The 10,430-nt window shown below is 36.6% G+C and overlaps 1 long non-coding RNA gene across 1 annotated transcript; it reads right to left on the reverse strand.

The window, feature by feature from the left end:
* Window positions 1–6,447: 6,447 nt before the first annotated feature.
* LOC149475756 (uncharacterized) lies at window positions 6,448–10,064 on the reverse strand. Its single transcript, XR_016318021.1, has 2 exons — window positions 9,832–10,064; window positions 6,448–9,470 (listed from the first exon to the last, which is right to left on the reverse strand). It is a non-coding gene; the product is annotated as an uncharacterized LOC149475756 (long non-coding RNA).
* Window positions 10,065–10,430: the final 366 nt, after the last annotated feature.

Below are 10,430 nucleotides of genomic sequence, written 5' to 3' on the forward strand. Positions count from 1 at the left end.
AATTATTTAGTACTAGCTGCGCTTGCGGTTGCCTCGCGGTTTCACCCGCGTGGCACCGCTCCTGTTAATCTAAGCGTAATGATATACAGCCTATAGCCTTCCTCGATAAATGGGCTATCTAACACCGAAAGAACTTTTTAAATCGGACCAGTAGTTCTTGAGATTAGCGCATTCAAACAAACAATATCTTCAGCTTTATAATATTAGTATAGATTATAATATTAGTATAGATAACGCTGTTTTTTTTTTCAAAATTAGGCATTAGCAGTTGTGATACTGATGCTCTTGCCATTATAAAATCATTTTGTTTACTTTCTCAGCAAACTGCACTTGAAGCTTATGTCACACATTTGATAATATGCTTTACGGCCTGGGCAAGGCATAGAAAATCTTTGATATTCTGAAACGTAGTCAAACCGCTTTTCACGATGTCTTTTAAGGTTTCTTCAGATAAATTAGAAGTCAGAGGCTCAGTTTTCTAACATTCTTGCCACATAGTTAATTTGGCATAATTTTTTGAGCAAGTACAAGAGAATTAAAAAAAAATGCATTTGCAACTTCAAATATCAAATAACCTTTGGTACTGAGTGACAAAATACTTCAGTTATCTTTTCTTGTTCTTTTTTGTTAGTTTGTCGGTCTTGATAAGGTTTTAATAAGCGTCTATATTCATCGAATATGGTGTGTCGAATAAGTTGTAGTACTCTATTAAAGCTAATAGTGGGAAGCGATGCTTTTCGCCACACATCAAACATTTCCGTAGCTAATCTTTCGGATAAATCATGAATTTTGTTATTTTATCAGGTTTAAATTCATATCTAATAAATAAGTAATAGTTTCTTAGCATCAGTATAAGTTGGTAATTGAGACACTGGGTACTTATCTGGCAAACAAAATACAGGACAACATGTCGTTTGTCGTATTTTGACTTCCAACACTTTACTGTAACAAAGCGGAATTATAGATAGAACTCACATCAAAAATATTAAATTATGATCTTAACACTAGAGCGCACGCGCGGGGGACATAGGTCACCCAGTGCTATACATTGCTAAATATTTTTTTAAACAATCGTGCTTGAGTGTTGTTGTCTCAGGTATTCCCCGACTACCAATCACCGGACATTTTAGCAGCGTGTCAGCTTCCTTGGTGCAACGAAGTGTACTCTGCGAAAATATAAAAGTACATGGGTGACGCATGTCCCCCGCGCGAGCGTTCTAGGAAGTTTTTGAAATCATACAATTACGAGTGAAAATCAAGTATACCGCTTTTATTTTTTACTGCTCTTATGATCAATTTATACTTTTAAGAAATTATTAATATATGGGTAACTAAGATCGAAATAAAATACTCATATTCGAGTGCTAGGACATACTTATTTTTTATCCATACTAATATTATAAATGCGAAAGTAACTCTGTCTGTCTTTCTGTTACTCAATCACGCCTAAACTACTGAACCAATTTTTATGAAATTTGGTTGGAGATATTTTGATACCCGAGGAAGGACATAGGCTACTTTTTATCCCGGGAAAATGACGCAATCCCGGAAATCCCACGGGAGCGGGAACTATGCGGGTTTTCTTTGACTGCGCGAGCGAAGCCGCGGGCGGAAACCTAGTTGAAAATAAAATTTTATTGGATAAGAACAACTTATTCTTAAACTTTATAATTAGATGATTATTTTTACCAAATTTGTAGTTTCCAAAGTAAAAAAAACTGATTGATCACAATAAGTAATAAATTAGTTACTTTTCACAGAGGTTTATGTTTAGCTCATAATTTAAGTAAAATGAGAAAATATTGATATTTTTTTTGTTTCATCACTTAAAAATAAAGTTGATTCATAAATAAGTACTTCGTTTACTTTTTTAACTACGATTTTTATGAAAAAAAACGTACGTCGTATTGGGTGACATATGTGACCCACGCGTGCACTCAAGGAAAATTTTAGGCGCGAGCGCTCTAGTGTTAATTGTATTTACGCGTAAAATATAACTAAGAAATATTACTAACATTAGTGTTATTTCCTTAACGGCACTGTTCAAAATCAACGTTTCCTACAATAAGATTCGGCGCAAACGGGCCACCGACCAGAGCCACTGGTAGCCAGCGATAGCCACTTTTTTATATATTGAAATATTATGTATTATGTGTCTTCCCGTTGGCAACCAACGAGATAACACAGAATCTGATTTAGCGTTAATTTGTCAAAATTAAACTTTAATGATTTTCGACTAAATTTTTTGAATTTCTGAAAGTTCATGATGTTGGGGGCACCTCTAAATGTATCATCTGCAAAGTATAATTTTGCATGTGTATTTATGAGCAATAATGACATCTTTTTACAGGTATGCCGAAACGAAAATGAAAAAAAATATTTTTCACTCCACCCTATTGTACAAGTCAAAACTGTACATTGAATATTGTTTTAAAAGAATACTTGGGGCGTGATCTACAATCGATATCGATGCCAATCGCGATTGGTCTGTATGTATGTCCGGCTAAAGACAAAAAGTACTGCATGGATTTACTTCAAATTTTGCATGAATTATTACGGGCGGAGCCGGGGCGGACCACTAGTAATATTAAAAAGCTGAAGAGTTTGTTTGAATGCGCTAATCTTCACTACTGGTCCGATTTAAATACTAATTCACGGTAAGACAAGAAAACACAACGTCTATGCGTCAATGCGTTTGATCATCAAATTTTCAGTGCAAATTTATTTTCATAAGCCATAGCTGTTTATGACTCAACGTAGATATTATTAGTACAGTCTATTTTATCTGTTCAATTATTAATGACATCAAAGGAGTATTATTAAAGGTTTCTAATTTATACGCACAAGATGTTTATTTGCTTAATTATTTTTTCGTTATATGTAAACTTCTATTGTATACTAGCTTTTCGCTAGCGGCTTCGCTCGCATAGTCAAAGAAAAACCCGCATAGTTCCTGTTCACGTGGGATTTCCGGGATAAAACCTATCCTATGTCCTTCCTCAGGTCTCAAGCTATCTCTGAACCAACTTTGAATGAAATCCATGCAGTACTTTTTGAGTTTAGCCCAAACATACATACAGACAAAAAATTCTAAAAACAATTTTTTGGCCGTATATTATTAGATCTATTGTAGATCACAGCCCAAGTATTCTTTAAAAAAAATATTCAATGTACAGTTTTGACTCCTACGATTTTATTATATGTATAGATATAGATTAACTGTGGTTCTTATTAGTTATTTCAACTGTATACACACTGCTCAGACCAATAAATTTTTAATGTATGTTTTGTTCTTTGCGCTATCTCATAAGTCATAACTTTTTATAGTGTACCTAAAACAATTGAGTATTTGAATTAAATTTTTTTTTGTGATAAATGGAAAGATTATATAGTAGTTTTATAACAAAACTGTTTTTATTTTTATTTTTTTTGCAATAATTCAAAAGTTATTTCAAAATAAAAATTAGTCTTTGAATCCAGTACCGAAGACACGCCGACAACTCCCGAAGCGTCACACGAGCGCGTGTGACGTCATAATGTTAGTTTTCACTCATTGCAGTTGATAGAAAATTAAATATAGTTTGAAAAACTAAACAGGGTAAAAAGATAAATTCATGAAATTATTGTATTGTTACCGGGTTTTTATAAGTATACAAAATTTAAATTAAATCCGTCGGTTTATAGTGGGTCTAAATCGAATCGAAAGGAGAATTGGTTACATACAAACATATGTTTTAAGCTGATCCTGGCGATCCTTATCAGGATAAATTTATGATATTATTGTATTGTCATCGGACCTTGATAAGTGTTCAAAATTTGAACAAAATCCGTCGGTTTTAAGTGGGTCAAAATCGAGTCGAAACTTCGAAAGGAGTCGGTTACATACAAACATACAGGTGAAGCTAATAAAAGCGTGTTAATAATAAATACAGTGTTTTGATCTATTTAATTTTGTTGTCATTATTAAATTACATATTAAAATTATATTAATTGTTAATTATATTATTTAAATTTATATTAAAAATGGCGAACCTCAAAAGTTATCGTTTTGTACCATTATGTACGAATACTACAAAGGCAACTCCTGACAAAATCGGTGATCATAAATAAATCAACATCAAGAATATTATTCGTAACTAACTAACTAATTCGGAACCAACTAACAAATCGTATGTAAACGCTATGTACTGCAGTTAATAATAGCCATAACATTATGACGTCACAACTGTGGTGACCAGTCATGGCGCGTTTTTAGTCACGTGATTCTAACTTAAATTTCATCAATTTTTAATTGCTTATAATTAACGGAAATTTTTTTTTTTGTAAGTTATTTGCATTAAATATCAATATTATTAATAATAAAGTTTCAAAATACATAAAAAAAATCAATATTTTTTTTTTATTCAAATACTCAATTCTGATGATGAGTCGTTATAATGCTTTTATTTGCTTCACCTGTATGTTTGTAACCGACTCCTTCCTCGATATTGATCCACTTTAGACGGACAGTTATAATTCAAACTTTGTACACTTATCAAGGATCGGTGATAATACAATAATTGCATTATTTTTTAGTTTTCATGTTACACTAGCTTTCCGAAGGCGGCTCCGCCCGCGGTTTCAAAGAAAAACTCGCATAGTTCCCGTTCCCGTGGAATTTCCGGGATAAAACCTATCCTACATTACTCGTGGATAATGTAGCTTTCGAATGGTGAAAGAATTTTTAAAATCGGTCCAGTTGTTTATGAGCCTATTCATTACAATCAAACAAACAAACAAAGTTTTCCTCTTTATAATATTAGTGTAGACTAGTTGTGGCTGTGACTCGCGGTTTTACCTGCAGTGCTCTGCTCCTGTTGGTCTTAGCGTGGTGATATATCGGCCTTCCTCGATAAATGGGCTATCTAACACCCAATTTTTCAAATCGGACCAGTTGTTCCTGAGATAAGCGTGTTCAAACTAACAAAGAAGAAGCTCTTCAGCTTCATAATATTAGTATTTTTATATTTACGTGGAATGTTTTCGAAAAAAAAAACATAGTCAATTTTCAAGAGGAAACTATTTTGTCCCACGATTTGGAGATATTATTGTTATGTTCAATAGTTTAATTTCATCAAAAACTGTAAGTGCCGAACGATAGCTTATTTTCGTCGGATTTCGGAATGTCCTTAACATTAAACATTATAATTTCCAAAGCTAATTATAGTCTATCTTACGCACATGCAAGCGAGTGGGTGTTGCATACAAAACATGTTATTTTCGTTGTTTATAAATACATAACGTTGTTAATCTTTTGATCGACACCCAGACGATTTTAGCAGACGAAGTTGTTGTTTATTTTTTTACGTGATAGTAAATGGGCTTACACTGTTTTTATGTTTATAAGGCGTCGATAGGTGACGTTATGGTTCAGACCACAGAACATATACTGGTTCAGACGCTTGCGTTCAAAGTGACATTCAACGTGCACAAGCACGGGAACAAGCATGTTAACATGTTGTTTGTGCATGCGCCCGTGTTTACTTGTTTGTACCGAGCGCACGGGCTGCTTGCCACGCGTCTGAACGTACTATTAGACATTATACTTTGCAAATAGTATGAAATTGTGAAGCTCCGTGTCCCGTATCCGTCCCCCTAGTGGGGCACATTCATTCAGTATCGGTTTCACTGATCGATATTCAAACTCAAATAGTTGTTTATTCAATCAGTCTTCTTCTAGAAGCACCTTTGAATCGTCGTAACATAGTGTGACATAGTTTTACCATTTACTGGTTCGGAAAGCAGTTTCTAAAGAAGAGCCGGGCAAGAAACATCGAACACTGTAGTTGCTCTTATAAAATGAAGTTAATTTTACTTTACATATTAAATAAATACATTAAGAATAATAATTTATTGAACACAGTAATATGATGCTAAAGAACTAACCTGTAGTTTTTAATTTTCTAATGCTTGAAAAATCGGTGATCAGCCTTGTGTCCTGACAGACCGAGACGTTTTTCGTTTCTTTGTCCCCATCGGGAACTAAACCCAAACATATTCGTTTCTTTTCTTAACCACTGTACCAAGGAGAAAATATTATGATTTCCGCCCGCGGCCTCGCCCGCGCAGTCAAAGAAAAACCCGCATAGTTCCCGTTCCCGTGGGATTTCCGGGATTGCTTCATTTTTCCGGGATAAGAAGTAGCCTATGTCCTTTCTCGGGTATCAAAATATCTCCATACCAAATTTCATGAAAATTGGTTCAGTAGTTTAGGCGTGATTGAGTAACAGACAGACAGACAGAGTTACTTTCGCATTTATAATATTAGTATGGATTTTTAGATATTTCTGTTCTACATAAAGAACTTCAGTATTTGATTAGTGTAAACAATTTAGTAATTACTAATTCAAAATTTAAATATTTTCTGGAACATGAGGGTCACACTCCCTAATAAAACACAAACAAATATATTGGGTAAATTTTATTCAAGTAACGAATTCTTAAACATAAAATAAATATATAACACAGTAACCACCGCCCGTACATTCGATGATCGTTAACAAACCATTTCAAAACAAAAACATTGGCATATAAGGTTCAATTTACAATGCTCCATATACGTGCCTTATATAAGGTGAATAAGGGTTGCCACCTATGACAAATATCCATTTAATCTGACATTTTTTTCATATTTATATAATTAACCTAGCTTTCTATTATTACTATGGAATTATAAACCTTTCTAGAGAATCAAGCTATCTATTGAAAAAAAAACGTCATTAAATTCCGTTGCGTAATTTTCAAGAGTAGCGCATTAGTACGAGAGGGACATTTTATTGTTGCGTAGTGATAATTTGGAAAAAAAGAGGTTTGAATTACAATTTCGATAAATCTCAAGTTAACGATGGCATTAAATACATTATGCGTCTCTCAATTTAAATGAAACAAACAATTCTTTGGGAATTGATTTATACAAAATCAAAACATAAAATTTTGGCAAATTCTATTAGGTGGCAACCCTGATAGACGATTCCCTAATTAATTTTGTATCTACAACTAAAATATAGAACTAGCATCTATCTCACTCTAACTAGTACTTAACACGCGTGGGTGACAAGGACAGCAATAGTTCAGGTTAATCTAAATTTAAATAAAATTTTATAAAAGAATTATATTGAATTGCATATACATATAATGTTAAATATGAGATATTAAATATGAAAAAAAAATGGTCGATATTTTAACATAGATAACCGTAAAACGGGGTGAATAGAATTTATAAGAGGGTAAGTCAGAGTGTGGCGTTACCACTTATATTATCTTTATTTTATTACCTGTGGCGTTCCGAAACGGAAGCACTTGGCCGAATTTCGACTGGGATTGGACCGTTAATTTTCACTAGGGAGTCAATACGCACTACGCAGTTAATACGTAGCCAATTTCATTGTCTCACACTTGCTCGGTGATTGTCTCCTGTTAACTAGACTCATTGTGACAAACGTTTTATCGATGAGGTCACACGAGGTCTCGATTTCGTTTTCCCGTACATCGACGACGTGCTGGTGTTCTCACTTAATGAAGAAAAGCATAAGGAACATCTTCGCATTCTTTTCCGACGTTTTCAGAAATATGGAGTTGTAATATACCCCTCTAGATGCGTGTTTGGTGTTGGCGAGGTCGTTTTTAGGGTTCCGTACCTCAAAAGGAAAAAACGGAACCCTTATAGGATCACTTTGTTGTCCGTCTGTCCGTCCGTCCGTCCGTCCGTCTGTCAAGACCCTTTTTCTCAGGAACACGTGGAGGTATGAAGCTGAAATTTATATCAATTACTCAGGTCTACTGTCCCTTGAAGCTGTGAAAAAATCAAACTTCTAAGCCAACGCAATCAAAAGATACAGCCGTTTATGCCGCAAATTTTCGACACTTGCAAGGGAATCAAAACCTACAGGGTGCTTCCCGTGAACTCAGAATCGTGAAATTTGGTACGAAGCAACGTCTTATAGCATAGATAAAGGAAAAATTACGAAAACCATAAATTGTACTTTGTAAACCTTGCAGGTTTGTACGGAACCCTCGGTGCGCGAGTCCGACTCGCACTTGGCCGGTTTTTTCTGGGATAATGCCGAAGGCACGTCCGCCACATGATCGCATTCAAAATCTGCTGGATTTTCCACCACCAGAAACCGTGCAAGGGATGCGGAGATTTCTTGGGATGATAAACTTCTATCGCCGTTTCATTCCACAAGCTGCACGTTTTCAGGCTCCGTTAATAACCGCGATAGTGGCTACTAACGGTAAAGGCGCAAAACCTTTCCCTTGGTCTCCTGAGCTGTTGGGTCAATTTAATGCCTGCAAAAAAAGTTTATGCGATGCCACGCTACTTCAGCACCCCATCGCTGATGCGGCACTTGGGCTTTTCACCGATGCCTCTAGCGTGCATATCGGCGCCTGTTTGCACAAACAAGACAAAGGCGAGTGGGTTCCTCTAGCTTTCTTTAGCAAGAAACTCACTCCGCCACAGTCGCAATGGCCTGCTTACTACAGAGAACTTTTAGCAGTGTAAGCGTACAACACTTCCGCCATATTTTAGAAGTTCAGCACTGTACTATTTTTACAGATCATAAGCCTTTGTTGTACGCGTTCGTTCAGCGCCGGGAGAAGCTTCCTCCTTCGCAACTTAACCAGCCACTTACGACGTATAATTTTCGCTAAATTTCACAATTAAAGCCATCCCAGTGGTAGAGCCACTGTCAATGAGTCTGAGCGGTACCGAGCGGTACGTCTGGCCTTCGGTTAACAAAGATTGCAAGGAGTGGGCTCGCACTTGCGAGGCATGTCAACGTGCCAAAGTGTCGCGCCACAATTCTGCTCCACTTGGAGATTTTAATCTTCCACCTGGTCGGTGCCGCCACGTCCATATCGACATTATTGGCCCCTAAACAACATGTGACGGGTATCGATATTGTTTAACGGCAATTGATAGAGTCACCAGGTGGCCAGAGGTCTGGCCAATGCGCACCATAACTGCGGATGAGGTTGTTGAGACCTTCACAAGAGAATGGGTATCACGTTTCGGTGTCCCTTCCATCATCACGACGGATCAGGGAACGCAATTTGAGTCCGATCTTTTTCGTCGACTGATGCAGTGATTTGCCACAGAACGCATTAGAACAACAGCTTACCATCCTTGCGCTAACGGCATGATTGAGCAAGTTCACCGGCAACTTAAGGCCTCTCTTATGTGCCACAGTGACACATGGGTCCGCTCTGTACCGTTGGTTCTTTTAGGCATGCGTGCCGCGTTTAAAGAAGATATAGGAGCCACTGCAGCCGAAATGCTGTATGGCGAACCTCTGCGTCTTCCTGGCGAGCTTCTTATGCCAGCTGCCGATACTGACACCATATTTGATGCTGCTGATTTTGTTTCGACAATTTAAAACAAAGAATGGCCAATTTACGTCAAATCGCAGCCTCTCGTCACACGCAAACTCCTAGTTTCGTTTTCAAAGACATGAAAACAACGTCACATGCCTTTCTACGAGATGAGTTATTTTGGGGTGAAAAGAAGTCGTCTGTGGGGTTAATAGAATCGAAGTATGGGGCTAATAAAAACGAGTAAAGACTAAATAGAAACGCTTGAGGGGTGAAAAGTAATGCAAATGGGGCGATTGAAAATGACATCGCTAGGGCTGCCAATCATTTTTTTAAGCCTTACGGAAAATTATAACTTACCTATAATGCATTGTCCTGAAACTGTTTACCTTTTTCCAGATTGTTTCCACAATGCCGCACGTCTATAAGCCGGAACCAGGAGGCAAACGTTGTATAAGATATGATCTAGCAACCATTAACGAAGCAGTGGAGAAGTGTCTTACGGGCATTGACTCATTAATAAAAAATTAGCTGCAAAGTACCCGTCTGTGTTGTGCCGCCATAGTAAAGGGCTCCAAAACAACAAGGTGGACAGCGAGCTCTTTCGCTTGAAACCTTTTTATTATCGAATATATACGTTTGTGCCGAATGGGGCTACCCAATAGACTCTCTAGACTTGAGATATATTATTAAAATGTATCTTGACAGACTTGGGGTTAAGCTGTGCAAAGAAAAACAAATCGATTTTGTGTTTTTGCCAGCAAACGTCACTCATTTAACGCAGAAGATGTAGCTTTTTTCAGACCAATGAAAATAGCTTGGCGGGAGATTCCTCACAAATGGAAGAAAACCGATGGTTATAACGAGATATGTGTGCCAAAAGGGTGTTTTCCACCATTATTAAAACTCTTGATGGAAACGATTCAGGATAATGCAGTTTCAAATTTAAAATCTGGTTTTAAAAAGACGGGTATTGTACCATTTTTCAAAGTAGAATCAATGTAGCGATGCAGAAAAAAAATAAAAGGGGAACTGCTTGTGGTGGCAAAAATAAAATCAGTGAAGATAAATGATAATAT

The sequence above is a fragment of the Colias philodice genome, chromosome 29, assembly GCF_061535455.1.
Source record: "Colias philodice isolate Cphi_HAF_F1 chromosome 29, ilColPhil1 Martin Lab GWU primary, whole genome shotgun sequence".
NCBI classification, from domain to species: domain Eukaryota; kingdom Metazoa; phylum Arthropoda; class Insecta; order Lepidoptera; family Pieridae; genus Colias; species Colias philodice.